Source organism: Schistocerca gregaria, chromosome 2 (genome assembly GCF_023897955.1).
Source record: "Schistocerca gregaria isolate iqSchGreg1 chromosome 2, iqSchGreg1.2, whole genome shotgun sequence".
Taxonomy (NCBI): Eukaryota; Metazoa; Arthropoda; class Insecta; order Orthoptera; family Acrididae; genus Schistocerca; species Schistocerca gregaria.
The window spans coordinates 971,294,746-971,318,419 of record NC_064921.1 but is presented as its reverse complement, the minus strand read 5'-3'; the positions used below and the strand labels follow the sequence as shown (position 1 = coordinate 971,318,419).

The following is a 23,674-nucleotide window of genomic DNA, read 5'->3' as shown; positions in this document are numbered from 1 at the left end:
CAATTTTACGATAATTCGAAGAAATATCATTATCCCACGAAGGTTAAAAATCCCATGATTATCAACTAGCTATTACAAGCTGAGCAAATGAATTTCCTTTAAAATAGGTTTAAAACATAGGGAGGTTCTGACTCAGTGGGCATTCTCTGGAGCCTCTTTGCTGATGAGATTAGAAAAACAGTCCTCTGGGCCGGATTTGAACCAGCGACCAATGGATAACTGTGAATCCTCCACTACAGTCCACCGCTCTACCAACTGAGCTACCAGAGGCTCTGTATACTTTCTTATTCCTACTCATTGCTTTACGTCCGTCCCTGTCTGCCGTTTGCACACACTGCTACTCAGCGCGGCCATATAGACGCACAGGAAATGCAATCATCGGCTGCAACTGCAAACATTGCCCAGATTAAGTTTTATAATGCTCGATGGTGTCGATTAGGTTAAAATATGCAAGTAGGAAGTGTCTGAAGTATGTCAGAGGACTGCTAAGTGTATTACGAGTCTTATCCTGCTGTCTGGTTCCATGGTGTAACGGGTAGCACTCTGGACTCTGAATCTAGCGATCCGAGTTCGAATCTCGGTGGAACTTTCGTTTAGTCTAAATTTTCTGTAATAAGAGTTTCTCGCTGAGGAAGTAGCAGCAATAGGCTCACGGCTTTAGTTTCTACGTTTGTGTAAAAAACGATGCGTCTATAAAACGGCCGAATATTGGTGCGACTTTGTGACCTATATAGAACATTAAACGAGTAATACCTGTAAGAGCAAGCAATTTTACGATAATTCGAAGAAATATCATTATCCCACGAAGGTTAAAAATCCCATGATTATCAACTAGCTATTACAAGCTGAGCAAATGAATTTCCTTTAAAATAGGTTTAAAACATAGGGAGGTTCTGACTCAGTGGGCATTCTCCGGAGCCTCTTTGCTGATGAGATTAGAAAAACAGTCCCCTGGGCCGGATTTGAACCAGCGACCTATGGATAACTGTGAATCCTCCACTACAGTCCACCGCTCTACCAACTGAGCTACCAGAGGCTCTGTATACTTTCTTATTCCTACTCGTTGCTTTACGTCCGTCCCTGTCTGCCGTCTGCACACACTGCTACTCAGCGCGGCCATATAGACGCACAGGAAATGCAATCATCGGCTGCAACTGCAAACATTGCCCAGATTAAGTTATATAATGCTCGATGGTGTCGATTAGGTTAAAATATGCAAGTAGGAAGTGTCTGAAGTATGTCAGAGGACTGCTAAGTGTATTACGAGTCTTATCCTACTGTCTGGTTCCATGGTGTAACGGTTAGCACTCTGGACTCTGAATCCAGCGATCCGAGTGCGAATCTCGGTGGAACCTTCGTTTAGTCTAAATTTTCTGTAATAAGAGTTTCTCGCTGAGGAAGTAGCAGCAATAGGCTCACGGCGTTAGTTTCTACGTTTGTGTAAAAAACGATGCGTCTATAAAACGGCCGAATATTGGTGCGACTTTGTGACCTATATAGAACATTAAACGAGTAATACCTGTAAGAGCAAGCAATTTTACGATAATTCGAAGAAATATCATTATCCCACGAAGGTTAAAAATCCCATGATTATCAACTAGCTATTACAAGCTGAGCAAATGAATTTCCTTTAAAATAGGTTTAAAACATAGGGAGGTTCTGACTCAGTGGGCATTCTCCGGAGCCTCTTTGCTGATGAGATTAGAAAAACAGTCCTCTTAGCCGGATTTGAACCAGCGACCTATGGATAACTGTGAATCCTCCACTACAGTCCACCGCTGTACCAACTGAGCTACCAGAGGCTCTGTATACTTTCTTATTCCTACTCATTGCTTTACGTCCGTCCCTGTCTGCCGTCTGCACACACTGCTACTCAGCGCGGCCATATAGACGCACAGGAAATGCAATCATCGGCTGCAACTGCAAACATTGCCCAGATTAAGTTTTATAATGCTCGATGGTGTCGATTAGGTTAAAATATGCAAGTAGGAAGTGTCTGAAGTATGTCAGAGGACTGCTAAGTGTATTACGAGTCTTGTCCTGCTGTCTGGTTCCATGGTGTAACGGTTAGCACTCTGGACTCTGAATCCAGCGATCCGAGTTCGAATCTCGGTGAAACCTTCGTTTAGTCTAAATTTTCTGTAATAAGAGTTTCTCGCTGAGGAAGTAGCAGCAATAGGCTCACGGCGTTAGTTTCTACGTTTGTGAAAAAAACGATGCGTCTATAAAACGGCCGAATATTGGTGCGACTTTGTGACCTATATAGAACATTAAACGAGTAATACCTGTAAGAGCAAGCAATTTTACGATAATTCGAAGAAATATCATTATCCCACGAAGGTTAAAAATCCCATGATTATCAACTAGCTATTACAAGCTGAGCAAATGAATTTCCTTTAAAATAGGTTTAAAACATAGGGAGGTTCTGACTCAGTGGGCATTCTCTGGAGCCTCTTTGCTGATGAGATTAGAAAAACAGTCCTCTGGGCCGGATTTGAACCAGCGACCTATGGATAACTGTGAATCCTCCACTACAGTCCACCGCTCTACCAACTGAGCTCCCAGAGGCTCTGTATACTTTCTTATTCCTACTCGTTGCTTTACGTCCGTCCCTGTCTGCCGTCTGCACACACTGCTACTCAGCGCGGCCATATAGACGCACAGGAAATGCAATCATCGGCTGCAACTGCAAACATTGCCCAGATTAAGTTTTATAATGCTCGATGGTGTCGATTAGGTTAAAATATGCAAGTAGGAAGTGTCTGAAGTATGTCAGAGGACTGCTAAGTGTATTACGAGTCTTATCCTGCTGTCTGGTTCCATGGTGTAACGGGTAGCACTCTGGACTCTGAATCTAGCGATCCGAGTTCGAATCTCGGTGGAACCTTCGTTTAGTCTAAATTTTCTGTAATAAGAGTTTCTCGCTGAGGAAGTAGCAGCAATAGGCTCACGGCGTTAGTTTCTACGTTTGTGTAAAAAACGATGCGTCTATAAAACGGCCGAATATTGGTGCGACTTTGTGACCTATATAGATCATTAAACGAGTAATACCTGTAAGAGCAAGCAATTTTACGATAATTCGAAGAAATATCATTATCCCACGAAGGTTAAAAATCCCATGATTATCAACTAGCTATTACAAGCTGAGCAAATGAATTTCCTTTAAAATAGGTTTAAAACATAGGGAGGTTCTGACTCAGTGGGCATTCTCCGGAGCCTCTTTGCTGATGAGATTAGAAAAACAGTCCTCTGGGCCGGATTTGAACCAGCGACCTATGGATAACTGTGAATCCACCACTACAGTCCACCGCTCCACCAACTGAGCTACCAGAGGCTATGTATACTTTCTTATTCCTAGTCGTTGCTTTACGTCCGTCCCTGTCTGCCGTCTGCACACACTGCTACTCAGCGCGGCCATATAGACTCACAGGAAATGCAATCATCGGCTGCAACTGCAAACATTGCCCAGATTAAGTTTTATAATGCTCGATGGTGTCGATTAGGTTAAAATATGCAAGTAGGAAGTGTCTGAAGTATGTCAGAGGACTGCTAAGTGTATTACGAGTCCTATCCTGCTGTCTGGTTTCATGGTGTAACGGTTAGCACTCTGGACTCTGAATCCAGCGATCCGAGTTCGAATCTCGGTGGAACCTTCGTTTAGTCTAAATTTTCTGTAATAAGAGTTTCTCGCTGAGGAAGTAGCAGCAATAGGCTCACGGCGTTAGTTTCTACGTTTGTGTAAAAAACGATGCGTCTATAAAACGGCCGAATATTGGTGCGACTTTGTGACCTATATAGAACATTAAACGAGTAATACCTGTAAGAGCAAGCAATTTTACGATAATTTGAAGAAATATCATTATCCCACGAAGGTTAAAAATCCCATGATTATCAACTAGCTATTACAAGCTGAGCAAATGAATTTCCTTTAAAATAGGTTTAAAACATAGGGAGGTTCTGACTCAGTGGGCATTCTCCGGAGCCTCTTTGCTGATGAGATTAGAAAAACAGTCCTCTGGGCTGGATTTGAACCAGCGACCTATGGATAACTGTGAATCCTCCACTACAGTCCACCGCTCTACCAACTGAGCTACCAGAGGCTCTGTATACTTTCTTATTCCTACTCATTGCTTTACGTCCGTCCCTGTCTGCCGTCTGCACACACTGCTACTCAGCGCGGCCATATAGACGCACAGGAAATGCAATCATCGGCTGCAACTGCAAACATTGCCCAGATTAAGTTTTATAATGCTCGATGGTGTCGATTAGGTTAAAATATGCAAGTAGGAAGTGTCTGAAGTATGTCAGAGGACTGCTAAGTGTATTATGAGTCTTATCCTGCTGTCTGGTTCCATGGTGTAACGGTTAGCACTCTGGACTCTGAATCCAGCGATCCGAGTTCGAATCTCGTTGGAACCTTCGTTTAGTCTAAATTTTCTGTAATAAGAGTTTCTCGCTGAGGAAGTAGCAGCAATAGGCTCACGGCGTTAGTTTCTACGTTTGTGTAAAAAACGATGCGTCTATAAAACGGCCGAATATTGGTGCGACTTTGTGACCTATATAGAACATTAAACGAGTAATACCTGTAAGAGCAAGCAATTTTACGATAATTCGAAGAAATATCATTATCCCACGAAGGTTAAAAATCCCATGATTATCAACTAGCTATTACAAGCTGAGCAAATGAATTTCCTTTAAAATAGGTTTAAAACATAGGGAGGTTCTGACTCAGTGGGCATTCTCTGGAGCCTCTTTGCTGATGAGATTAGAAAAACAGTCCTCTGGGCCGGATTTGAACCAGCGACCTATGGATAACTGTGAATCCTCCACTACAGTCCACCGCTCTACCAACTGAGCTACCAGAGGCTCTGTATACTTTCTTATTCCTACTCATTGCTTTACGTCCGTCCCTGTCTGCCGTCTGCACACACTGCTACTCAGCGCGGCCATATAGACGCACAGGAAATGCAATCATCGGCTGCAACTGCAAACATTGCCCAGATTAAGTTTTATAATGCTCGATGGTGTCGATTAGGTTAAAATATGCAAGTAGGAAGTGTCTGAAGTATGTCAGAGGACTGCTAAGTGTATTACGAGTCTTATCCTGCTGTCTGGTTCCATGGTGTAACGGTTAGCACTCTGGACTCTGAATCCAGCTATCCGAGTTCGAATCTCGGTGGAACCTTCGTATAGTCTAAATTTTCTGTAATAAGAGTTTCTCGCTGAGGAAGTAGCAGCAATAGGCTCACGGCGTTAGTTTCTACGTTTGTGTAAAAAACGATGCGTCTATAAAACGGCCGAATATTGGTGCGACTTTGTGACCTATATAGAACATTAAACGAGTAATACCTGTAAGAGCAAGCAATTTTACGATAATTCGAAGAAATATCATTATCCCACGAAGGTTAAAAATCCCATGATTATCAACTAGCTATTACAAGCTGAGCAAATGAGTTTCCTTTAAAATAGGTTTAAAACATAGGGAGGTTCTGACTCAGTGGGCATTCTCTGGAGCCTCTTTGCTGATGAGATTAGAAAAACAGTCCTCTGGGCCGGATTTGAACCAGCGACCTATGGATAACTGTGAATCCTCCACTACAGTCCACCGCTCTACCAACTGAGCTACCAGAGGCTCTGTATACTTTCTTATTCCTACTCATTGCTTTACGTCCGTCCCTGTCTGCCGTCTGCACACACTGCTACTCAGCGCGGCCATATAGACGCACAGGAAATGCAATCATCGGCTGCAACTGCAAACATTGCCCAGATTAAGTTTTATAATGCTCGATGGTGTCGATTAGGTTAAAATATGCAAGTAGGAAGTGTCTGAAGTATGTCAGAGGACTGCTAAGTGTATTACAAGTCTTATCCTGCTGTCTGGTTCCATGGTGTAACGGTTAGCACTCTGGACTCTGAATCCAGCGATCCGAGTTCGAATCTCGGTGGAGCCTTCGTTTAGTCTAAATTTTCTGTAACAAGAGTTTCTCGCTGAGGAAGTAGCAGCAATAGGCTCATGGCGTTAGTTTCTACGTTTGTGTAAAAAACGATGCGTCTATAAAACGGCCGAATATTGGTGCGACTTTGTGACCTATATAGAACATTAAACGAGTAATACCTGTAAGAGCAAGCAATTTTACGATAATTCGAAGAAATATCATTATCCCACGAAGGTTAAAAATTCCATGATTATCAACTAGCTATTACAAGCTGAGCAAATGAATTTCCTTTAAAATAGGTTTAAAACATAGAGAGGTTCTGACTCAGTGGGCATTCTCTGGAGCCTCTTTGCTGATGAGATTAGAAAAACAGTCCTCTGGGCCGGATTTGAACCAGCGACCTATGGATAACTGTGAATCCTCCACTACAGTCCACCGCTCTACCAACTGAGCTACCAGAGGCTCTGTATAGTTTCTTATTCCTACTCATTGCTTTACGTCCGTCCCTGTCTGCCGTCTGCACACACTGCTACTCAGCGCGGCCATATAGACGCACAGGAAATGCAATCATCGGCTGCAACTGCAAACATTGCCCAGATTAAGTTTTATAATGCTCGATGGTGTCGATTAGGTTAAAATATGCAAGTAGGAAGTGTCTGAAGTATGTCAGAGGACTGCTAAGTGTATTACGAGTCTTATTCTGCTGTCTGGTTCCATGGTGTAACGGTTAGCACTCTGGACTCTGAATCCAGCGATCCGAGTTCGAATCTCGGTGGAACCTTCGTTTAGTCTAAATTTTCTGTAATAAGAGTTTCTCGCTGAGGAAGTAGCAGCAATAGGCTCACGGCGTTAGTTTCTACGTTTGTGTAAAAAACGATGCGTCTATAAAACGGCCGAATATTGGTGCGACTTTGTGACCTATATAGAACATTAAACGAGTAATACCTGTAAGAGCAAGCAATTTTACGATAATTCGAAGAAATATCATTATCCCACGAAGGTTAAAAATCCCATGATTATCAACTAGCTATTACAAGCTGAGCAAATGAATTTCCTTTAAAATAGGTTTAAAACATAGGGAGGTTCTGACTCAGTGGGCATTCTCTGGAGCCTCTTTGCTGATGAGATTAGAAAAACAGTCCTCTGGGCCGGATTTGAACCAGCGACCTATGGATAACTGTGAATCCTCCACTACAGTCCACCGCTCTACCAACTGAGCTACCAGAGGCTCTGTATACTTTCTTATTCCTACTCATTGCTTTACGTCCGTCCCTGTCTGCCGTCTGCACACACTGCTACTCAGCGCGGCCATATAGACGCACAGGAAATGCAATCATCGGCTGCAACTGCAAACATTGCCCAGATTAAGTTTTATAATGCTCGATGGTGTCGATTAGGTTAAAATATGCAAGTAGGAAGTGTCTGAAGTATGTCAGAGGACTGCTAAGTGTATTACGAGTCTTAACCTGCTGTCTGGTTCCGTGGTGTAACGGTTAGCACTCTGGACTCTGAATCCAGCGATCCGAGTTCGAATCTCGGTGGAACCTTCGTTTAGTCTAAATTTTCTGTAATAAGAGTTTCTCGCTGAGGAAGTAGCAGCAATAGGCTCACGGCGTTAGTTTCTACGTTTGTGTAAAAAACGATGCGTCTATAAAACGGCCGAATATTGGTGCGACTTTGTGACCTATATAGAACATTAAACGAGTAATACCTGTAAGAGCAAGCAATTTTACGATAATTTGAAGAAATATCATTATCCCACGAAGGTTAAAAATCCCATGATTATCAACTAGCTATTACAAGCTGAGCAAATGAATTTCCTTTAAAATAGGTTTAAAACATAGGGAGGTTCTGACTCAGTGGGCATTCTCCGGAGCCTCTTTGCTGATGAGATTAGAAAAACAGTCCTCTGGGCTGGATTTGAACCAGCGACCTATGGATAACTGTGAATCCTCCACTACAGTCCACCGCTCTACCAACTGAGCTACCAGAGGCTCTGTATACTTTCTTATTCCTACTCATTGCTTTACGTCCGTCCCTGTCTGCCGTCTGCACACACTGCTACTCAGCGCGGCCATATAGACGCACAGGAAATGCAATCATCGGCTGCAACTGCAAACATTGACCAGATTAAGTTTTATAATGCTCGATGGTGTCGATTAGGTTAAAATATGCAAGTAGGAAGTGTCTGAAGTATGTCAGAGGACTGCTAAGTGTATTACGAGTCTTATCCTGCTGTCTGGTTCCATGGTGTAACGGTTAGCACTCTGGACTCTGAATCCAGCGATCCGAGTTCGAATCTCGGTGGAACCTTCGTTTAGTCTAAATTTTCTGTAATAAGAGTTTCTCGCTGAGGAAGTAGCAGCAATAGGCTCACGGCGTTAGTTTCTACGTTTGTGTAAAAAACGATGCGTCTATAAAACGGCCGAATATTGGTGCGACTTTGTGACCTATATAGAACATTAAACGAGTAATACCTGTAAGAGCAAGCAATTTTACGATAATTCGAAGAAATATCATTATCCCACGAAGGTTAAAAATCCCATGATTATCAACTAGCTATTACAAGCTGAGCAAATGAATTTCCTTTAAAATAGGTTTAAAACATAGGGAGGTTCTGACTCAGTGGGCATTCTCTGGAGCCTCTTTGCTGATGAGATTAGAAAAACAGTCCTCTGGGCCGGATTTGAACCAGCGACCTATGGATAACTGTGAATCCTCCACTACAGTCAACCGCTCTACCAACTGAGCTACCAGAGGCTCTGTATAGTTTCTTATTCCTACTCATTGCTTTACGTCCGTCCCTGTCTGCCGTCTGCACACACTGCTACTCAGCGCGGCCATATAGACGCACAGGAAATGCAATCATCGGCTGCAACTGCAAACATTGCCCAGATTAAGTTTTATAATGCTCGATGGTGTCGATTAGGTTAAAATATGCAAGTAGGAAGTGTCTGAAGTATGTCAGAGGACTGCTAAGTGTATTACGAGTCTTATCCTGCTGTCTGGTTCCGTGGTGTAACGGTTAGCACTCTGGACTCTGAATGCAGCGATCCGAGTTCGTATCTCGGTGGAACCTTCGTTTAGTCTAAATTTTCTGTAATAAGAGTTTCTCGCTGAGGAAGTAGCAGCAATAGGCTCACGGCGTTAGTTTCTACGTTTGTGTAAAAAACGATGCGTCTATAAAACGGCCGAATATTGGTGCGACTTTGTGACCTATATAGAACATTAAACGAGTAATACCTGTAAGAGCAAGCAATTTTACGATAATTTGAAGAAATATCATTATCCCACGAAGGTTAAAAATCCCATGATTATCAACTAGCTATTACAAGCTGAGCAAATGAATTTCCTTTAAAATAGGTTTAAAACATAGGGAGGTTCTGACTCAGTGGGCATTCTCCGGAGCCTCTTTGCTGATGAGATTAGAAAAACAGTCCTCTGGGCTGGATTTGAACCAGCGACCTATGGATAACTGTGAATCCTCCACTTCAGTCCACCGCTCTACCAACTGAGCTACCAGAGGCTCTGTATACTTTCTTATTCCTACTCGTTGCTTTACGTCCGTCCCTGTCTGCCGTCTGCACACACTGCTACTCAGCGCGGCCATATAGACGCACAGGAAATGCAATCATCGGCTGCAACTGCAAACATTGCCCAGATTAAGTTTTATAATGCTCGATGGTGTCGATTAGGTTAAAATATGCAAGTAGGAAGTGTCTGAAGTATGTCAGAGGACTGATAAGTGTATTACGAGTCTTGTTCTGCTGTCTGGTTCCATGGTGTAACGGTTAGCACTCTGGACTCTGAACCCAGCGATCCGAGTTCGAATCTCGGTGGAACCTTCGTTTAGTCTAAATTTTCTGTAATAAGAGTTTCTCGCTGAGGAAGTAGCAGCAATAGGCTCACGGCGTTAGTTTCTACGTTTGTGTAAAAAACGATGCGTCTATAAAACGGCCGAATATTGGTGCGACTTTGTGACCTATATAGAACATTAAACGAGTAATACCTGTAAGAGCAAGCAATTTTACGATAATTCGAAGAAATATCATTATCCCACGAAGGTTAAAAATCCCATGATTATCAACTAGCTATTACAAGCTGAGCAAATGAATTTCCTTTAAAATAGGTTTAAAACATAGGGAGGTTCTGACTCAGTGGGCATTCTCTGGAGCTTCTTTGCTGATGAGATTAGAAAAACAGTCCTCTGGGCCGGATTTGAACCAGCGACCTATGGATAACTGTGAATCCTCCACTACAGTCCACCGCTCTACCAACTGAGCTACCAGAGGCTCTGTATACTTTCTTATTCCTACTCATTGCTTTACGTCCGTCCCTGTCTGCCGTCTGCACACACTGCTACTCAGCGCGGCCATATAGACGCACAGGAAATGCAATCATCGGCTGCAACTGCAAACATTGCCCAGATTAAGTTTTATAATGCTCGATGGTGTCGATTAGGTTAAAATATGCAAGTAGGAAGTGTCTGAAGTATGTCAGAGGACTGCTAAGTGTATTACGAGTCTTATCCTGCTGTCTGGTTCCATGGTGTAACGGTTAGCACTCTGGACTCTGAATCCAGCTATCCGAGTTCGAATCTAGGTGGAACCTTCGTTTAGTCTAAATTTTCTGTAATAAGAGTTTCTCGCTGAGGAAGTAGCAGCAATAGGCTCACGGCGTTAGTTTCTACGTTTGTGTAAAAAACGATGCGTCTATAAAACGGCCGAATATTGGTGCGACTTTGTGACCTATATAGAACATTAAACGAGTAATACCTGTAAGAGCAAGCAATTTTACGATAATTCGAAGAAATATCATTATCCCACGAAGGTTAAAAATCCCATGATTATCAACTAGCTATTACAAGCTGAGCAAATGAATTTCCTTTAAAATAGGTTTAGAACATAGGGAGGTTCTGACTCAGTGGGCATTCTCTGGAGCCTCTTTGCTGATGAGATTAGAAAAACAGTCCTCTGGGCCGGATTTGAACCAGCGACCTATGGATAACTGTGAATCCTCCACTACAGTCCACCGCTCTACCAACTGAGCTACCAGAGGCTCTGTATACTTTCTTATTCCTACTCATTGCTTTACGTCCTTCCCTGTCTGCCGTCTGCACACACTGCTACTCAGCGCGGCCATATAGACGCACAGGAAATGCAATCATCGGCTGCAACTGCAAACATTGCCCAGATTAAGTTTTATAATGCTCGATGGTGTCGATTAGGTTAAAATATGCAAGTAGGAAGTGTCTGAAGTATGTCAGAGGACTGCTAAGTGTATTACGAGTCTTATCCTGCTGTCTGGTTCCATGGTGTAACGGTTAGCACTCTGGACTCTGAATCCAGCGATCCGAGTTCGAATCTCGGTGGAACCTTCGTTTAGTCTAAATTTTCTGTAATAAGAGTTTCTCGCTGAGGAAGTAGCAGCAATAGGCTCACGGCGTTAGTTTCTACGTTTGTGTAAAAAACGATGCGTCTATAAAACGGCCGAATATTGGTGCGACTTTGTGACCTATATAGAACATTAAACGAGTAATACCTGTAAGAGCAAGCAATTTTACGATAATTCGAAGAAATATCATTATCCCACGAAGGTTAAAAATCCCATGATTATCAACTAGCTATTACAAGCTGAGCAAATGAATTTCCTTTAAAATAGGTTTAAAACATAGGGAGGTTCTGACTCAGTGGGCATTCTCTGGAGCCTCTTTGCTGATGAGATTAGAAAAACAGTCCTCTGGGCCGGATTTGAACCAGCGACCTATGGATAACTGTGAATCCTCCACTACAGTCCACCGCTCTACCAACTGAGCTACCAGAGGCTCTGTATACTTTCTTATTCCTACTCATTGCTTTACGTCCGTCCCTGTCTGCCGTCTGCACACACTGCTACTCAGCGCGGCCATATAGACGCACAGGAAATGCAATCATCGGCTGCAACTGCAAACATTGCCCAGATTAAGTTTTATAATGCTCGATGGTGTCGATTAGGTTAAAATATGCAAGTAGGAAGTGTCTGAAGTATGTCAGAGGACTCCTAAGTGTATTACGAGTCTTATCCTGCTGTCTGGTTCCATGGTGTAACGGTTAGCACTCTGGACTCTGAATACAGCGATCTGAGTTCGAATCTCGGTGGAACCTTCGTTTAGTCTAAATTTTCTGTAATAAGAGTTTCTCGCTGAGGAAGTAGCAGCAATAGGCTCACGGCGTTAGTTTCTACGTTTGTGTAAAAAACGATGCGTCTATAAAACGGCCGAATATTGGTGCGACTTTGTGACCTATATAGAACATTAAACGAGTAATACCTGTAAGAGCAAGCAATTTTACGATAATTCGAAGAAATATCATTATCCCACGAAGGTTAAAAATCCCATGATTATCAACTAGCTATTACAAGCTGAGCAAATGAATTTCCTTTAAAATAGGTTTAAAACATAGGGAGGTTCTGACTCAGTGGGCATTCTCTGGAGCCTCTTTGCTGATGAGATTAGAAAAACAGTCCTCTGGGCCGGATTTGAACCAGCGACCTATGGATAACTGTGAATCCTCCACTACAGTCCACCGCTCTACCAACTGAGCTACCAGAGGCTCTGTATACTTTCTTATTCCTACTCATTGCTTTACGTCCGTCCCTGTCTGCCGTCTGCACACACTGCTACTCAGCGCGGCCATATAGACGCACAGGAAATGCAATCATCGGCTGCAACTGCAAACATTGCCCAGATTAAGTTTTATAATGCTCGATGGTGTCGATTAGGTTAAAATATGCAAGTAGGAAGTGTCTGAAGTATGTCAGAGGACTGCTAAGTGTATTACGAGTCTTATCCTGCTGTCTGGTTCCATGGTGTAACGGTTAGCACTCTGGACTCTGAATCCAGCGATCCGAGTTCGAATCTCGGTGGAACCTTCGTTTAGTCTAAATTTTCTGTAATAAGAGTTTCTCGCTGAGGAAGTAGCAGCAATAGGCTCACGGCGTTAGTTTCTACGTTTGTGTAAAAAACGATGCGTCTATAAAACGGCCGAATATTGGTGCGACTTTGTGACCTATATAGAACATTAAACGAGTAATACCTGTAAGAGCAAGCAATTTTACGATAATTCGAAGAAATATCATTATCCCACGAAGGTTAAAAATCCCATGATTATCAACTAGCTATTACAAGCTGAGCAAATGAATTTCCTTTAAAATAGGTTTAAAACATAGGGAGGTTCTGACTCAGTGGGCATTCTCTGGAGCCTCTTTGCTGATGAGATTAGAAAAACAGTCCTCTGGGCCGGATTTGAACCAGCGACCTATGCATAACTGTGAATCCTCCACTACAGTCCACCGCTCTACCAACTGAGCTACCAGAGGCTCTGTATACTTTCTTATTCCTACTCATTGCTTTACGTCCGTCCCTGTCTGCCGTCTGCACACACTGCTACTCAGCGCGGCCATATAGACGCACAGGAAATGCAATCATCGGCTGCAACTGCAAACATTGCCCAGATTAAGTTTTATAATGCTCGATGGTGTCGATTAGGTTAAAATATGCAAGTAGGAAGTGTCTGAAGTATGTCAGAGGACTGCTAAGTGTATTACGAGTCTTATCCTGCTGTCTGGTTCCATGGTGTAACGGTTAGCACTCTGGACTCTGAATCCAGCGATCCGAGTTCGAATCTCGGTGGAGCCTTCGTTTAGTCTAAATTTTCTGTAACAAGAGTTTCTCGCTGAGGAAGTAGCAGCAATAGGCTCACGGCGTTAGTTTCTACGTTTGTGTAAAAAACGATGCGTCTATAAAACGGCCGAATATTGGTGCGACTTTGTGACCTATATAGAACATTAAACGAGTAATACCTGTAAGAGCAAGCAATTTTACGATAATTCGAAGAAATATCATTATCCCACGAAGGTTAAAAATTCCATGATTATCAACTAGCTATTACAAGCTGAGCAAATGAATTTCCTTTAAAATAGGTTTAAAACATAGAGAGGTTCTGACTCAGTGGGCATTATCTGGAGCCTCTTTGCTGATGAGATTAGAAAAACAGTCCTCTGGGCCGGATTTGAACCAGCGACCTATGGATAACTGTGAATCTTCCACTACAGTCCACCGCTCTACCAACTGAGCTACCACAGGCTCTGTATGCTTTCTTATTCCTACTCATTGCTTTACGTCCGTCCCTGTCTGCCGTCTGCACACACTGCTACTCAGCGCGGCCATATAGACGCACAGGAAATGCAATCATCGGCTGCAACTGCAAACATTGCCCAGATTAAGTTTTATAATGCTCGATGGTGTCGATTAGGTTAAAATATGCAAGTAGGAAGTGTCTGAAGTATGTCAGAGGACTGCTAAGTGTATTACGAGTCTTATTCTGCTGTCTGGTTCCATGGTGTAACGGTTAGCACTCTGGACTCTGAATCCAGCGATCCGAGTTCGAATCTCGGTGGAACCTTCGTTTAGTCTAAATTTTCTGTAATAAGAGTTTCTCGCTGAGGAAGTAGCAGCAATAGGCTCACGGCGTTAGTTTCTACGTTTGTGTAAAAAACGATGCGTCTATAAAACGGCCGAATATTGGTGCGACTTTGTGACCTATATAGAACATTAAACGAGTAATACCTGTAAGAGCAAGCAATTTTACGATAATTCGAAGAAATATCATTATCCCACGAAGGTTAAAAATCCCATGATTATCAACTAGCTATTACAAGCTGAGCAAATGAATTTCCTTTAAAATAGGTTTAAAACATAGGGAGGTTCTGACTCAGTGGGCACTCTCTGGAGCCTCTTTGCTGTTGAGATTAGAAAAACAGTCCTATGGGCCGGATTTGAACCAGCGACCTATGGATAACTGTGAATCCTCCACTACAGTCCACCGCTCTACCAACTGAGCTACCAGAGGCTCTGTATACTTTCTTATTCCTACTCATTGCTTTACGTCCGTCCCTGTCTGCCGTCTGCACACACTGCTACTCAGCGCGGCCATATAGACGCACAGGAAATGCAATCATCGGCTGCAACTGCAAACATTGCCCAGATTAAGTTTTATAATGCTCGATGGTGTCGATTAGGTTAAAATATGCAAGTAGGAAGTGTCTGAAGTATGTCAGAGGACTGCTAAGTGTATTACGAGTCTTATCCTGCTGTCTGGTTCCGTGGTGTAACGGTTAGCACTCTGGACTCTGAATCCAGCGATCCGAGTTCGAATCTCGGTGGAACCTTCGTTTAGTCTAAATTTTCTGTAATAAGAGTTTCTCGCTGAGGAAGTAGCAGCAATAGGCTCACGGCGTTAGTTTCTACGTTTGTGTAAAAAACGATGCGTCTATAAAACGGCCGAATATTGGTGCGACTTTGTGACCTATATAGAACATTAAACGAGTAATACCTGTAAGAGCAAGCAATTTTACGATAATTTGAAGAAATATCATTATCCCACGAAGGTTAAAAATCCCATGATTATCAACTAGCTATTACAAGCTGAGCAAATGAATTTCCTTTAAAATAGGTTTAAAACATAGGGAGGTTCTGACTCAGTGGGCATTCTCCGGAGCCTCTTTGCTGATGAGATTAGAAAAACAGTCCTCTGGGCTGGATTTGAACCAGCGACCTATGAATAACTGTGAATCCTCCACTACAGTCCACCGCTCTACCAACTGAGCTACCAGAGGCTCTGTATACTTTCTTATTCCTACTCATTGCTTTACGTCCGTCCCTGTCTGCCGTCTGCACACACTGCTACTCAGCGCGGCCATATAGACGCACAGGAAATGCAATCATCGGCTGCAACTGCAAACATTGCCCAGATTAAGTTTTATAATGCTCGATGGTGTCGATTAGGTTAAAATATGCAAGTAGGAAGTGTCTGAAGTATGTCAGAGGACTGCTAAGTGTATTACGAGTCTTATCCTGCTGTCTGGTTCCGTGGTGTAACGGTTAGCACTCTGGACTCTGAATCCAGCGATCCGAGTTCGAATCTCGGTGGAACGTTCGTTTAGTCTAAATTTTCTGTAATAAGAGTTTCTCGCTGAGGAAGTAGCAGCAATAGGCTCACGGCGTTAGTTTCTACGTTTGTGTAAAAAACGATGCGTCTATAAAACGGCCGAATATTGGTGCGACTTTGTGACCTATATAGAACATTAAACGAGTAATACCTGTAAGAGCAAGCAATTTTACGATAATTCGAAGAAATATCATTATCCCACGAAGGTTAAAAATCCCATGATTATCAACTAGCTATTACAAGCTGAGCAAATGAATTTCCTTTAAAATAGGTTTAGAACATAGGGAGGTTCTGACTCAGTGGGCATTCTCTGGAGCCTCTTTGTAGATGAGATTAGAAAAACAGTCCTCTGGGCCGGATTTGATCCAGCGACCTATGGATAACTGTGAATTCTCCACTACAGTCCACCGCTCTACCAACTGAGCTACCAGAGGCTCTGTATACTTTCTTATTCCTACTCATTGCTTTACGTCCTTCCCTGTCTGCCGTCTGCACACACTGCTACTCAGCGCGGCCATATAGACGCACAGGAAATGCAATCATCGGCTGCAACTGCAAACATTGCCCAGATTAAGTTTTATAATGCTCGATGGTCTCGATTAGTTTAAAATATGCAAGTAGGAAGTGTCTGAAGTATGTCAGAGGACTGCTAAGTGTATTACGAGTCTTATCCTGCTGTCTGGTTCCATGGTGTAACGGTTAGCACTCTGGACTCTGAATCCAGCGATCCGAGTTCGAATCTCGGTGGAACCTTCGTTTAGTCTAAATTTTCTGTAATAAGAGTTTCTCGCTGAGGAAGTAGCAGCAATAGGCTCACGGCGTTAGTTTCTACGTTTGTGTAAAAAACGATGCGTCTATAAAACGGCCGAATATTGGTGCGACTTTGTGACCTATATAGAACATTAAACGAGTAATACCTGTAAGAGCAAGCAATTTTACGATAATTCGAAGAAATATCATTATCCCACGAAGGTTAAAAATCCCATGATTATCAACTAGCTATTACAAGCTGAGCAAATGAATTTCCTTTAAAATAGGTTTAAAACATAGGGAGGTTCTGACTCAGTGGGCATTCTCTGGAGCCTCTTTGCTGATGAGATTAGAAAAACAGTCCTCTGGGCCGGATTTGAACCAGCGACCTATGGATAACTGTGAATCCTCCACTACAGTCCACCGCTCTACCAACTGAGCTACCAGAGGCTCTCTATACTTTCTTATTCCTACTCATTGCTTTACGTCCGTCCCTGTCTGCCGTCTGCACACACTGCTACTCAGCGCGGCCATATAGACGCACAGGAAATGCAATCATCGGCTGCAACTGCAAACATTGCCCAGATTAAGTTTTATAATGCTCGATGGTGTCGATTAGGTTAAAATATGCAAGTAGGAAGTGTCTGAAGTATGTCAGAGGACTGCTAAGTGTATTACGAGTCTTATCCTGCTGTCTGGTTCCATGGTGTAACGGTTAGCACTCTGGACTCTGAATCTAGCGATCCGAGTTCGAATCTCGGTGGAACCTTCGTTTAGTCTAAATTTTCTGTAATAAGAGTTTCTCGCTGAGGAAGTAGCAGCAATAGGCTCACGGCGTTAGTTTCTACGTTTGTGTAAAAAACGATGCGTCTATAAAACGGCCGAATATTGGTGCGACTTTGTGACCTATATAGAACATTAAACGAGTAATACCTGTAAGAGCAAGCAATTTTACGATAATTCGAAGAAATATCATTATCCCACGAAGGTTAAAAATCCCATGATTATCAACTAGCTATTACAAGCTGAGCAAATGAATTTCCTTTAAAATAGGTTTAAAACATAGGGAAGTTCTGACTCAATGGGCATTCTCTGGAGCCTCTTTGCTGATGAGATTAGAAAAACAGTCCTCTGGGCTGGATTTGAACCAGCGACCTATGGATAACTGTGAATCCTCCACTACAGTCCACCGCTCTACCAACTGAGCTACCAGAGGCTCTGTATACTTTCTTATTCCTACTCATTGCTTTACGTCCGTCCCTGTCTGCCGTCTGCACACACTGCTACTCAGCGCGGCCATATAGACGCACAGGAAATGCAATCATCGGCTGCAACTGCAAACATTGCCCAGATTGAGTTTTATAATGCTCGATGGTGTCGATTAGGTTAAAATATGCAAGTAGGAAGTGTCTGAAGTATGTCAGAGGACTGCTAAGTGTATTACGAGGCTTATCCTGCTGTCTGGTTCCATGGTGTAACGGTTAGCACTCTGGACTCTGAATCCAGCGATCCGAGTTCGAATCTCGGTGGAACCTTCGTTTAGTCTAAATTTTCTGTAATAAGAGTTTCTCGCTGAGGAAGTAGCAGCAATAGGCTCACGGCGTTAGTTTCTACGTTTGTGTAAAAAACGATGCGTCTATAAAACGGCCGAATATTGGTGCGACTTTGTGACCTATATAGAACATTAAACGAGTAATACCTGTAAGAGCAAGCAATTTTACGATAATTCGAAGAAATATCATTATCCCACGAAGGTTAAAAATCCCATGATTATCAACTAGCTATTACAAGCTGAGCAAATGAATTTCCTTTAAAATAGGTTTAAAACATAGGGAGGTTCTGACTCAGTGGGCATTCTCTGGAGCCTCTTTGCTGATGAGATTAGAAAAACAGTCCTCTGGGCCGGATTTGAACCAGCGACCTATGGATAACTGTGAATCCTCCACTACAGTCCACCGCTCTACCAACTGAGCTACCAGAGGCTCTGTATACTTTCTTATTCCTACTCATTGCTTTACGTCCGTCCCTGTCTGCCGTCTGCACACACTGCTACTCAGCGCGGCCATATAGACGCACAGGAAATGCAATCATCGGCTGCAACTGCAAACATTGCCCAGATTAAGTTTTATAATGCTCGATGGTGTCGATTAGGTTAAAATATGCAAGTAGGAAGTGTCTGAAGTATGTCAGAGGACTGCTAAGTGTATTACGAGTCTTATCCTGCTGTCTGGTTCCATGGTGTAACGGATAGCACTCTGGACTCTGAATCCAGCGATCCGAGTTCGAATCTCGGTGGAACCTTCGTTTAGTCTAAATTTTCTGTAATAAGAGTTACTCGCTGAGGAAGTAGCAGCAATGGGCTCACGGCGTTAGTTTCTACGTTTGTGTAAAAAACGATGCGTCTATAAAACGGCCGAATATTGGTGCGACTTTGTGACCTATATAGAACATTAAACGAGTAATACCTGTAAGAGCAAGCAATTTTACGATAATTCGAAGAAATATCATTATCCCACGAAGGTTAAAAATCCCATGATTATCAACTAGCTATTACAAGCTGAGCAAATAAATTTCTTTAAAATAGGTTTAAAACATAGGGAGGTTCTGACTCAGTGGGCATTCTCTGGAGCCTCTTTGCTGATGAGATTAGAAAAACAGTCCTCTGGGCCGGATTTGAACCAGCGACCTATGGATAACTGTGAATCCTCCACTACAGTCCACCGCTCTACCAACTGAGCTACCAGAGGCTCTGTATACTTTCCTATTCCTACTCATTGCTTTACGTCCGTCCCTGTCTGCCGTCTGCACACACTGCTACTCAGCGCGGCCATATAGACGCACAGGAAATGCAATCATCGGCTGCAACTGCAAACATTGCCCAGATTAAGTTTTATAATGCTCGATGGTGTCGATTAGGTTAAAATATGCAAGTAGGAAGGGTCTGAAGTATGTCAGAGGACTGCTAAGTGTATTACGAGTCTTATCCTGCTGTCTGGTTCCATGGTGTAACGGTTAGCACTCTGGACTCTGAATCCAGCGATCCGAGTTCGAATCTCGGTGGAACCTTCGTTTAGTCTAAATTTTCTGTAATAAGAGTTTCTCGCTGAGGAAGTAGCAGCAATAGGCTCACGGCGTTAGTTTCTACGTTTGTGTAAAAAACGATGCGTCTATAAAACGGCCGAATATTGGTGCGACTTTGTGACCTATATAGAACATTAAACGAGTAATACCTGTAAGAGCAAGCAATTTTACGATAATTCGAAGAAATATCATTATCCCACGAAGGTTAAAAATCCCATGATTATCAACTAGCTATTACAAGCTGAGCAAATGAATTTCCTTTAAAATAGGTTTAAACATAGGGAGGTTCTGAATCAGAGAGCATTCTCTGGAGCCTCTTTGCTGATGAGATTAGAAAAACAGTCCTCTGGGCCGGATTTGAACCAGCGACCTATGGATAACTGTGAATCCTCCACTACAGTCCACCGCTCTACCAACTGAGCTACCAGAGGCTCTGTATACTTTCTTATTCCTACTCATTGCTTTACGTCCGTCCCTGTCTGCCGTCTGCACACACTGCTACTCAGTGCGGCCATATAGACGCACAGGAAATGCAATCATCGGCTGCAACTGCAAACATTGCCCAGATTAAGTTTTATAATGCTCGATGGTGTCGATTAGGTTAACATATGCAAGTAGGAAGTGTCTGAAGTATGTCAGAGGACTGCTAAGTGTATTACGAGTCTTATCCTGCTGTCTGGTTCCATGGTGTAACGGTTAGCACTCTGGACTCTGAATCTAGCGATCCGAGTTCGAATCTCGGTGGAACCTTCGTTTAGTCTAAATTTTCTGTAATAAGAGTTTCTCGCTGAGGAAGTAGCAGCAATAGGCTCACGGCATTAGTTTCTACGTTTGTGTAAAAAACGATGCGTCTATAAAACGGCCGAATATTGGTGCGACTTTGTGACCTATATAGAACATTAAACGAGTAATACCTGTAAGAGCAAGCAATTTTACGATAATTCGAAGAAATATCATTATCCCACGAAGGTTAAAAATCCCATGATTATCAACTAGCTATTACAAGCTGAGCAAATGAATTTCCTTTAAAATAGGTTTAAAACATAGGGAAGTTCTGACTCAATGGGCATTCTCTGGAGCCTCTTTGCTGATGAGATTAGAAAAACAGTCCTCTGGGCCGGATTTGAACCAGCGACCTATGGATAACTGTGAATCCTCCACTACAGTCCACCGCTCTACCAACTGAGCTACCAGAGGCTCTGTATACCTTCTTATTCCTACTCATTGCTTTACGTCCGTCCCTGTCTGCCGTCTGCACACACTGCTACTCAGCGCGGCCATATAGACGCACAGGAAATGCAATCATCGGCTGCAACTGCAAACATTGCCCAGATTAAGTTTTATAATGCTCGATGGTGTCGATTAGGTTAAAATATGCAAGTAGGAAGTGTCTGAAGTATGTCAGAGGACTGCTAAGTGTATTACGAGTCTTATCCTGCTGTCTGGTTCCATGGTGTAACGGTTAGCACTCTGGACTCTGAATCTAGCGATCCGAGTTCGAATCTCGGTGGAACCTTCGTTTAGTCTAAATTTTCTGTAATATGAGTTTCTCGCTGAGGAAGTAGCAGCAATAGGCTCACGGCGTTAGTTTCTACGTTTGTGTAAAAAACGATGCGTCTATAAAACGGCCGAATATTGGTGCGACTTTGTGACCTATATAGAACATTAAACGAGTAATACCTGTAAGAGCAAGCAATTTTACGATAATTCGAAGAAATATCATTATCCCACGAAGGTTAAAAATCCCATGATTATCAACTAGCTATTACAAGCTGAGCAAATGAATTTCCTTTAAAATAGGTTTAAAACATAGGGAGGTTCTGACTCAGTGGGCATTCTCTGGAGCCTCTTTGCTGATGAGATTAGAAAAACAGTCCTCTGGGCCAGATTTGAACCAGCGACCTATGGATAACTGTGAATCCTCCACTACAGTCCACCGCTCTACCAACTGAGCTACCAGAGGCTCTGTATACTTTCTTATTCCTACTCATTGCTTTACGTCCGTCCCTGTCTGCCGTCTGCACACACTGCTACTCAGCGCGGCCATATAGACGCACAGGAAATGCAATCATCGGCTGCAACTGCAAACATTGCCCAGATTAAGTTTTATAATGCTCGATGGTGTCGATTAGGTTAAAATATGCAAGTAGGAAGTGTCTGAAGTATGTCAGAGGACTGCTAAGTGTATTACGAGTCTTATCCTGCTGTCTGGTTCCATGGTGTAACGGTTAGCACTCTGGACTCTGAATCCAGCGATCCGAGTTCGAATCTCGGTGGAACCTTCGTTTAGTCTAAATTTTCTGTAATAAGAGTTTCTCGCTGAGGAAGTAGCAGCAATGGGCTCACGGCGTTAGTTTCTACGTTTGTGTAAAAAACGATGCGTCTATAAAACGGCCGAATATTGGTGCGACTTTGTGACCTATATAGAACATTACACGAGTAATACCTGTAAGAGCAAGCAATTTTACGATAATTCGAAGAAATATCATTATCCCACGAAGGTTAAAAATCCCATGATTATCAACTAGCTATTACAAGCTGAGCAAATGAATTTCCTTTAAAATAGGTTTAGAACATAGGGAGGTTCTGACTCAGTGGGCATTCTCTGGAGCCTCTTTGCTGATGAGATTAGAAAAACAGTCCTCTGGGCCGGATTTGAACCAGCGACCTATGGATAACTGTGAATCCTCCACTACAGTCCACCGCTCTACCAACTGAGCTACCAGAGGCTCTGTATACTTTCTTATTCCTACTCATTGCTTTACGTCCGTCCCTGTCTGCCGTCTGCACACACTGCTACTCAGCGCGGCCATATAGACGCACAGGAAATGCAATCATCGGCTGCAACTGCAAACATTGCCCAGATTAAGTTTTATAATGCTCGATGGTGTCGATTAGGTTAAAATATGCAAGTAGGAAGTGTCTGAAGTATGTCAGAGGACTGCTAAGTGTATTACGAGTCTTATCCTGCTGTCTGGTTCCATGGTGTAACGGTTAGCACTCTGGACTCTGAATCCAGCGATCCGAGTTCGAATCTCGGTGGAACCTTCGTTTAGTCTAAATTTTCTGTAATAAGAGTTTCTCGCTGAGGAAGTAGCAGCAATAGGCTCACGGCGTTAGTTTCTACGTTTGTGTAAAAAACGATGCGTCTATAAAACGGCCGAATATTGGTGCGACTTTGTGACCTATATAGAACATTAAACGAGTAATACCTGTAAGAGCAAGCAATTTTACGATAATTCGAAGAAATATCATTATCCCACGAAGGTTAAAAATCCCATGATTATCAACTAGCTATTACAAGCTGAGCAAATGAATTTCCTTTAAAATAGGTTTAAAACATAGGGAGGTTCTAACTCAGTGAGCATTCTCTGGAGCCTCTTTGCTGATGAGATTAGAAAAACAGTCCTCTGGGCCGGATTTGAACCAGCGACCTATGGATAACTGTGAATCCTCCACTACAGTCCACCGCTCTACCAACTGAGCTACCAGAGGCTCTGTATACTCTCTTATTCCTACTCATTGCTTTATGTCCGTCCCTGTCTGCCGTCTGCACACACTGCTACTCAGCGCGGCCATATAGACGCACAGGAAATGCAATCATCGGCTGCAACTGCAAACATTGCCCAGATTAAGTTTTATAATGCTCGATGGTGTCGATTAGGTTAAAATATGCAAGTAGGAAGTGTCTGAAGTATGTCAGAGGACTGCTAAGTGTATTACGAGTCTTATCCTGCTGTCTGGTTCCATGGTGTAACGGTTAGCACTCTGGACTCTGAATCCAGCGATCCGAGTTCGAATCTCGGTGGAACCTTCGTTTAGTCTAAATTTTCTGTAATAAGAGTTTCTCGCTGAGGAAGTAGCAGCAATAGGCTCACGGCGTTAGTTTCTACGTTTGTGTAAAAAACGATGCGTCTATAA

The 23,674-nt window shown here is 42.9% G+C and overlaps 60 non-coding genes across 60 annotated transcripts; 29 read left to right on the top strand and 31 right to left on the bottom strand.

The window, feature by feature from the left end:
• Positions 1 to 181: 181 nt before the first annotated feature.
• Positions 182 to 270, bottom strand: Trnay-gua (transfer RNA tyrosine (anticodon GUA)). Its single transcript is given in 2 exon segments — positions 182 to 217; positions 234 to 270. It is a non-coding gene; the product is annotated as a tRNA-Tyr (tRNA).
• Positions 271 to 517: 247 nt separating this feature from the next.
• Trnaq-cug (transfer RNA glutamine (anticodon CUG)) lies at positions 518 to 589 on the top strand. Its single transcript has one exon. It is a non-coding gene; the product is annotated as a tRNA-Gln (tRNA).
• Positions 590 to 947: 358 nt separating this feature from the next.
• Positions 948 to 1,036, bottom strand: Trnay-gua (transfer RNA tyrosine (anticodon GUA)). The gene is given in 2 exon segments: positions 948 to 983; positions 1,000 to 1,036. It is a non-coding gene; the product is annotated as a tRNA-Tyr (tRNA).
• A 247-nt stretch (positions 1,037 to 1,283) lies between these two features.
• Trnaq-cug (transfer RNA glutamine (anticodon CUG)) lies at positions 1,284 to 1,355 on the top strand. The gene has a single exon. It is a non-coding gene; the product is annotated as a tRNA-Gln (tRNA).
• A 358-nt stretch (positions 1,356 to 1,713) lies between these two features.
• Positions 1,714 to 1,802, bottom strand: Trnay-gua (transfer RNA tyrosine (anticodon GUA)). The gene is given in 2 exon segments: positions 1,714 to 1,749; positions 1,766 to 1,802. It is a non-coding gene; the product is annotated as a tRNA-Tyr (tRNA).
• Positions 1,803 to 2,049: 247 nt separating this feature from the next.
• Trnaq-cug (transfer RNA glutamine (anticodon CUG)) lies at positions 2,050 to 2,121 on the top strand. The gene has a single exon. It is a non-coding gene; the product is annotated as a tRNA-Gln (tRNA).
• Positions 2,122 to 2,479: 358 nt separating this feature from the next.
• On the bottom strand, positions 2,480 to 2,568 carry Trnay-gua (transfer RNA tyrosine (anticodon GUA)). The gene is given in 2 exon segments: positions 2,480 to 2,515; positions 2,532 to 2,568. It is a non-coding gene; the product is annotated as a tRNA-Tyr (tRNA).
• A 247-nt stretch (positions 2,569 to 2,815) lies between these two features.
• Positions 2,816 to 2,887, top strand: Trnaq-cug (transfer RNA glutamine (anticodon CUG)). The gene has a single exon. It is a non-coding gene; the product is annotated as a tRNA-Gln (tRNA).
• A 358-nt stretch (positions 2,888 to 3,245) lies between these two features.
• On the bottom strand, positions 3,246 to 3,334 carry Trnay-gua (transfer RNA tyrosine (anticodon GUA)). Its single transcript is given in 2 exon segments — positions 3,246 to 3,281; positions 3,298 to 3,334. It is a non-coding gene; the product is annotated as a tRNA-Tyr (tRNA).
• Positions 3,335 to 3,581: 247 nt separating this feature from the next.
• Trnaq-cug (transfer RNA glutamine (anticodon CUG)) lies at positions 3,582 to 3,653 on the top strand. Its single transcript has one exon. It is a non-coding gene; the product is annotated as a tRNA-Gln (tRNA).
• Positions 3,654 to 4,011: 358 nt separating this feature from the next.
• On the bottom strand, positions 4,012 to 4,100 carry Trnay-gua (transfer RNA tyrosine (anticodon GUA)). The gene is given in 2 exon segments: positions 4,012 to 4,047; positions 4,064 to 4,100. It is a non-coding gene; the product is annotated as a tRNA-Tyr (tRNA).
• Positions 4,101 to 4,347: 247 nt separating this feature from the next.
• On the top strand, positions 4,348 to 4,419 carry Trnaq-cug (transfer RNA glutamine (anticodon CUG)). The gene has a single exon. It is a non-coding gene; the product is annotated as a tRNA-Gln (tRNA).
• A 358-nt stretch (positions 4,420 to 4,777) lies between these two features.
• Positions 4,778 to 4,866, bottom strand: Trnay-gua (transfer RNA tyrosine (anticodon GUA)). The gene is given in 2 exon segments: positions 4,778 to 4,813; positions 4,830 to 4,866. It is a non-coding gene; the product is annotated as a tRNA-Tyr (tRNA).
• A 247-nt stretch (positions 4,867 to 5,113) lies between these two features.
• Positions 5,114 to 5,185, top strand: Trnaq-cug (transfer RNA glutamine (anticodon CUG)). The gene has a single exon. It is a non-coding gene; the product is annotated as a tRNA-Gln (tRNA).
• Positions 5,186 to 5,543: 358 nt separating this feature from the next.
• Positions 5,544 to 5,632, bottom strand: Trnay-gua (transfer RNA tyrosine (anticodon GUA)). The gene is given in 2 exon segments: positions 5,544 to 5,579; positions 5,596 to 5,632. It is a non-coding gene; the product is annotated as a tRNA-Tyr (tRNA).
• Positions 5,633 to 5,879: 247 nt separating this feature from the next.
• On the top strand, positions 5,880 to 5,951 carry Trnaq-cug (transfer RNA glutamine (anticodon CUG)). Its single transcript has one exon. It is a non-coding gene; the product is annotated as a tRNA-Gln (tRNA).
• A 358-nt stretch (positions 5,952 to 6,309) lies between these two features.
• On the bottom strand, positions 6,310 to 6,398 carry Trnay-gua (transfer RNA tyrosine (anticodon GUA)). Its single transcript is given in 2 exon segments — positions 6,310 to 6,345; positions 6,362 to 6,398. It is a non-coding gene; the product is annotated as a tRNA-Tyr (tRNA).
• Positions 6,399 to 6,645: 247 nt separating this feature from the next.
• Positions 6,646 to 6,717, top strand: Trnaq-cug (transfer RNA glutamine (anticodon CUG)). The gene has a single exon. It is a non-coding gene; the product is annotated as a tRNA-Gln (tRNA).
• A 358-nt stretch (positions 6,718 to 7,075) lies between these two features.
• Positions 7,076 to 7,164, bottom strand: Trnay-gua (transfer RNA tyrosine (anticodon GUA)). Its single transcript is given in 2 exon segments — positions 7,076 to 7,111; positions 7,128 to 7,164. It is a non-coding gene; the product is annotated as a tRNA-Tyr (tRNA).
• A 247-nt stretch (positions 7,165 to 7,411) lies between these two features.
• Positions 7,412 to 7,483, top strand: Trnaq-cug (transfer RNA glutamine (anticodon CUG)). Its single transcript has one exon. It is a non-coding gene; the product is annotated as a tRNA-Gln (tRNA).
• Positions 7,484 to 7,841: 358 nt separating this feature from the next.
• Trnay-gua (transfer RNA tyrosine (anticodon GUA)) lies at positions 7,842 to 7,930 on the bottom strand. The gene is given in 2 exon segments: positions 7,842 to 7,877; positions 7,894 to 7,930. It is a non-coding gene; the product is annotated as a tRNA-Tyr (tRNA).
• A 247-nt stretch (positions 7,931 to 8,177) lies between these two features.
• On the top strand, positions 8,178 to 8,249 carry Trnaq-cug (transfer RNA glutamine (anticodon CUG)). Its single transcript has one exon. It is a non-coding gene; the product is annotated as a tRNA-Gln (tRNA).
• A 358-nt stretch (positions 8,250 to 8,607) lies between these two features.
• Trnay-gua (transfer RNA tyrosine (anticodon GUA)) lies at positions 8,608 to 8,696 on the bottom strand. The gene is given in 2 exon segments: positions 8,608 to 8,643; positions 8,660 to 8,696. It is a non-coding gene; the product is annotated as a tRNA-Tyr (tRNA).
• A 677-nt stretch (positions 8,697 to 9,373) lies between these two features.
• On the bottom strand, positions 9,374 to 9,462 carry Trnaf-gaa (transfer RNA phenylalanine (anticodon GAA)). The gene is given in 2 exon segments: positions 9,374 to 9,409; positions 9,426 to 9,462. It is a non-coding gene; the product is annotated as a tRNA-Phe (tRNA).
• A 247-nt stretch (positions 9,463 to 9,709) lies between these two features.
• Positions 9,710 to 9,781, top strand: Trnaq-cug (transfer RNA glutamine (anticodon CUG)). The gene has a single exon. It is a non-coding gene; the product is annotated as a tRNA-Gln (tRNA).
• Positions 9,782 to 10,139: 358 nt separating this feature from the next.
• On the bottom strand, positions 10,140 to 10,228 carry Trnay-gua (transfer RNA tyrosine (anticodon GUA)). Its single transcript is given in 2 exon segments — positions 10,140 to 10,175; positions 10,192 to 10,228. It is a non-coding gene; the product is annotated as a tRNA-Tyr (tRNA).
• Positions 10,229 to 10,905: 677 nt separating this feature from the next.
• Trnay-gua (transfer RNA tyrosine (anticodon GUA)) lies at positions 10,906 to 10,994 on the bottom strand. The gene is given in 2 exon segments: positions 10,906 to 10,941; positions 10,958 to 10,994. It is a non-coding gene; the product is annotated as a tRNA-Tyr (tRNA).
• Positions 10,995 to 11,241: 247 nt separating this feature from the next.
• Positions 11,242 to 11,313, top strand: Trnaq-cug (transfer RNA glutamine (anticodon CUG)). The gene has a single exon. It is a non-coding gene; the product is annotated as a tRNA-Gln (tRNA).
• A 358-nt stretch (positions 11,314 to 11,671) lies between these two features.
• Trnay-gua (transfer RNA tyrosine (anticodon GUA)) lies at positions 11,672 to 11,760 on the bottom strand. Its single transcript is given in 2 exon segments — positions 11,672 to 11,707; positions 11,724 to 11,760. It is a non-coding gene; the product is annotated as a tRNA-Tyr (tRNA).
• A 247-nt stretch (positions 11,761 to 12,007) lies between these two features.
• Positions 12,008 to 12,079, top strand: Trnaq-cug (transfer RNA glutamine (anticodon CUG)). The gene has a single exon. It is a non-coding gene; the product is annotated as a tRNA-Gln (tRNA).
• Positions 12,080 to 12,437: 358 nt separating this feature from the next.
• Trnay-gua (transfer RNA tyrosine (anticodon GUA)) lies at positions 12,438 to 12,526 on the bottom strand. Its single transcript is given in 2 exon segments — positions 12,438 to 12,473; positions 12,490 to 12,526. It is a non-coding gene; the product is annotated as a tRNA-Tyr (tRNA).
• A 247-nt stretch (positions 12,527 to 12,773) lies between these two features.
• Trnaq-cug (transfer RNA glutamine (anticodon CUG)) lies at positions 12,774 to 12,845 on the top strand. Its single transcript has one exon. It is a non-coding gene; the product is annotated as a tRNA-Gln (tRNA).
• Positions 12,846 to 13,203: 358 nt separating this feature from the next.
• Positions 13,204 to 13,292, bottom strand: Trnay-gua (transfer RNA tyrosine (anticodon GUA)). Its single transcript is given in 2 exon segments — positions 13,204 to 13,239; positions 13,256 to 13,292. It is a non-coding gene; the product is annotated as a tRNA-Tyr (tRNA).
• A 247-nt stretch (positions 13,293 to 13,539) lies between these two features.
• Positions 13,540 to 13,611, top strand: Trnaq-cug (transfer RNA glutamine (anticodon CUG)). Its single transcript has one exon. It is a non-coding gene; the product is annotated as a tRNA-Gln (tRNA).
• A 358-nt stretch (positions 13,612 to 13,969) lies between these two features.
• Positions 13,970 to 14,058, bottom strand: Trnay-gua (transfer RNA tyrosine (anticodon GUA)). The gene is given in 2 exon segments: positions 13,970 to 14,005; positions 14,022 to 14,058. It is a non-coding gene; the product is annotated as a tRNA-Tyr (tRNA).
• Positions 14,059 to 14,305: 247 nt separating this feature from the next.
• On the top strand, positions 14,306 to 14,377 carry Trnaq-cug (transfer RNA glutamine (anticodon CUG)). The gene has a single exon. It is a non-coding gene; the product is annotated as a tRNA-Gln (tRNA).
• Positions 14,378 to 14,735: 358 nt separating this feature from the next.
• Positions 14,736 to 14,824, bottom strand: Trnay-gua (transfer RNA tyrosine (anticodon GUA)). Its single transcript is given in 2 exon segments — positions 14,736 to 14,771; positions 14,788 to 14,824. It is a non-coding gene; the product is annotated as a tRNA-Tyr (tRNA).
• Positions 14,825 to 15,071: 247 nt separating this feature from the next.
• Positions 15,072 to 15,143, top strand: Trnaq-cug (transfer RNA glutamine (anticodon CUG)). Its single transcript has one exon. It is a non-coding gene; the product is annotated as a tRNA-Gln (tRNA).
• A 358-nt stretch (positions 15,144 to 15,501) lies between these two features.
• Positions 15,502 to 15,590, bottom strand: Trnay-gua (transfer RNA tyrosine (anticodon GUA)). Its single transcript is given in 2 exon segments — positions 15,502 to 15,537; positions 15,554 to 15,590. It is a non-coding gene; the product is annotated as a tRNA-Tyr (tRNA).
• A 247-nt stretch (positions 15,591 to 15,837) lies between these two features.
• Trnaq-cug (transfer RNA glutamine (anticodon CUG)) lies at positions 15,838 to 15,912 on the top strand. The gene has a single exon. It is a non-coding gene; the product is annotated as a tRNA-Gln (tRNA).
• Positions 15,913 to 16,267: 355 nt separating this feature from the next.
• On the bottom strand, positions 16,268 to 16,356 carry Trnay-gua (transfer RNA tyrosine (anticodon GUA)). The gene is given in 2 exon segments: positions 16,268 to 16,303; positions 16,320 to 16,356. It is a non-coding gene; the product is annotated as a tRNA-Tyr (tRNA).
• Positions 16,357 to 16,603: 247 nt separating this feature from the next.
• Positions 16,604 to 16,675, top strand: Trnaq-cug (transfer RNA glutamine (anticodon CUG)). Its single transcript has one exon. It is a non-coding gene; the product is annotated as a tRNA-Gln (tRNA).
• A 358-nt stretch (positions 16,676 to 17,033) lies between these two features.
• Positions 17,034 to 17,122, bottom strand: Trnay-gua (transfer RNA tyrosine (anticodon GUA)). The gene is given in 2 exon segments: positions 17,034 to 17,069; positions 17,086 to 17,122. It is a non-coding gene; the product is annotated as a tRNA-Tyr (tRNA).
• A 247-nt stretch (positions 17,123 to 17,369) lies between these two features.
• Trnaq-cug (transfer RNA glutamine (anticodon CUG)) lies at positions 17,370 to 17,441 on the top strand. The gene has a single exon. It is a non-coding gene; the product is annotated as a tRNA-Gln (tRNA).
• A 358-nt stretch (positions 17,442 to 17,799) lies between these two features.
• On the bottom strand, positions 17,800 to 17,888 carry Trnay-gua (transfer RNA tyrosine (anticodon GUA)). Its single transcript is given in 2 exon segments — positions 17,800 to 17,835; positions 17,852 to 17,888. It is a non-coding gene; the product is annotated as a tRNA-Tyr (tRNA).
• Positions 17,889 to 18,135: 247 nt separating this feature from the next.
• On the top strand, positions 18,136 to 18,207 carry Trnaq-cug (transfer RNA glutamine (anticodon CUG)). The gene has a single exon. It is a non-coding gene; the product is annotated as a tRNA-Gln (tRNA).
• A 358-nt stretch (positions 18,208 to 18,565) lies between these two features.
• Positions 18,566 to 18,654, bottom strand: Trnay-gua (transfer RNA tyrosine (anticodon GUA)). Its single transcript is given in 2 exon segments — positions 18,566 to 18,601; positions 18,618 to 18,654. It is a non-coding gene; the product is annotated as a tRNA-Tyr (tRNA).
• A 247-nt stretch (positions 18,655 to 18,901) lies between these two features.
• Trnaq-cug (transfer RNA glutamine (anticodon CUG)) lies at positions 18,902 to 18,973 on the top strand. Its single transcript has one exon. It is a non-coding gene; the product is annotated as a tRNA-Gln (tRNA).
• Positions 18,974 to 19,330: 357 nt separating this feature from the next.
• Trnay-gua (transfer RNA tyrosine (anticodon GUA)) lies at positions 19,331 to 19,419 on the bottom strand. The gene is given in 2 exon segments: positions 19,331 to 19,366; positions 19,383 to 19,419. It is a non-coding gene; the product is annotated as a tRNA-Tyr (tRNA).
• A 247-nt stretch (positions 19,420 to 19,666) lies between these two features.
• Positions 19,667 to 19,738, top strand: Trnaq-cug (transfer RNA glutamine (anticodon CUG)). The gene has a single exon. It is a non-coding gene; the product is annotated as a tRNA-Gln (tRNA).
• Positions 19,739 to 20,095: 357 nt separating this feature from the next.
• Positions 20,096 to 20,184, bottom strand: Trnay-gua (transfer RNA tyrosine (anticodon GUA)). The gene is given in 2 exon segments: positions 20,096 to 20,131; positions 20,148 to 20,184. It is a non-coding gene; the product is annotated as a tRNA-Tyr (tRNA).
• A 247-nt stretch (positions 20,185 to 20,431) lies between these two features.
• On the top strand, positions 20,432 to 20,503 carry Trnaq-cug (transfer RNA glutamine (anticodon CUG)). The gene has a single exon. It is a non-coding gene; the product is annotated as a tRNA-Gln (tRNA).
• Positions 20,504 to 20,861: 358 nt separating this feature from the next.
• Positions 20,862 to 20,950, bottom strand: Trnay-gua (transfer RNA tyrosine (anticodon GUA)). The gene is given in 2 exon segments: positions 20,862 to 20,897; positions 20,914 to 20,950. It is a non-coding gene; the product is annotated as a tRNA-Tyr (tRNA).
• A 247-nt stretch (positions 20,951 to 21,197) lies between these two features.
• Trnaq-cug (transfer RNA glutamine (anticodon CUG)) lies at positions 21,198 to 21,269 on the top strand. The gene has a single exon. It is a non-coding gene; the product is annotated as a tRNA-Gln (tRNA).
• Positions 21,270 to 21,627: 358 nt separating this feature from the next.
• On the bottom strand, positions 21,628 to 21,716 carry Trnay-gua (transfer RNA tyrosine (anticodon GUA)). Its single transcript is given in 2 exon segments — positions 21,628 to 21,663; positions 21,680 to 21,716. It is a non-coding gene; the product is annotated as a tRNA-Tyr (tRNA).
• Positions 21,717 to 21,963: 247 nt separating this feature from the next.
• Positions 21,964 to 22,035, top strand: Trnaq-cug (transfer RNA glutamine (anticodon CUG)). Its single transcript has one exon. It is a non-coding gene; the product is annotated as a tRNA-Gln (tRNA).
• A 358-nt stretch (positions 22,036 to 22,393) lies between these two features.
• Positions 22,394 to 22,482, bottom strand: Trnay-gua (transfer RNA tyrosine (anticodon GUA)). Its single transcript is given in 2 exon segments — positions 22,394 to 22,429; positions 22,446 to 22,482. It is a non-coding gene; the product is annotated as a tRNA-Tyr (tRNA).
• A 247-nt stretch (positions 22,483 to 22,729) lies between these two features.
• Positions 22,730 to 22,801, top strand: Trnaq-cug (transfer RNA glutamine (anticodon CUG)). Its single transcript has one exon. It is a non-coding gene; the product is annotated as a tRNA-Gln (tRNA).
• A 358-nt stretch (positions 22,802 to 23,159) lies between these two features.
• Positions 23,160 to 23,248, bottom strand: Trnay-gua (transfer RNA tyrosine (anticodon GUA)). The gene is given in 2 exon segments: positions 23,160 to 23,195; positions 23,212 to 23,248. It is a non-coding gene; the product is annotated as a tRNA-Tyr (tRNA).
• A 247-nt stretch (positions 23,249 to 23,495) lies between these two features.
• On the top strand, positions 23,496 to 23,567 carry Trnaq-cug (transfer RNA glutamine (anticodon CUG)). The gene has a single exon. It is a non-coding gene; the product is annotated as a tRNA-Gln (tRNA).
• The last annotated feature ends 107 nt before the right edge of the window (positions 23,568 to 23,674 follow it).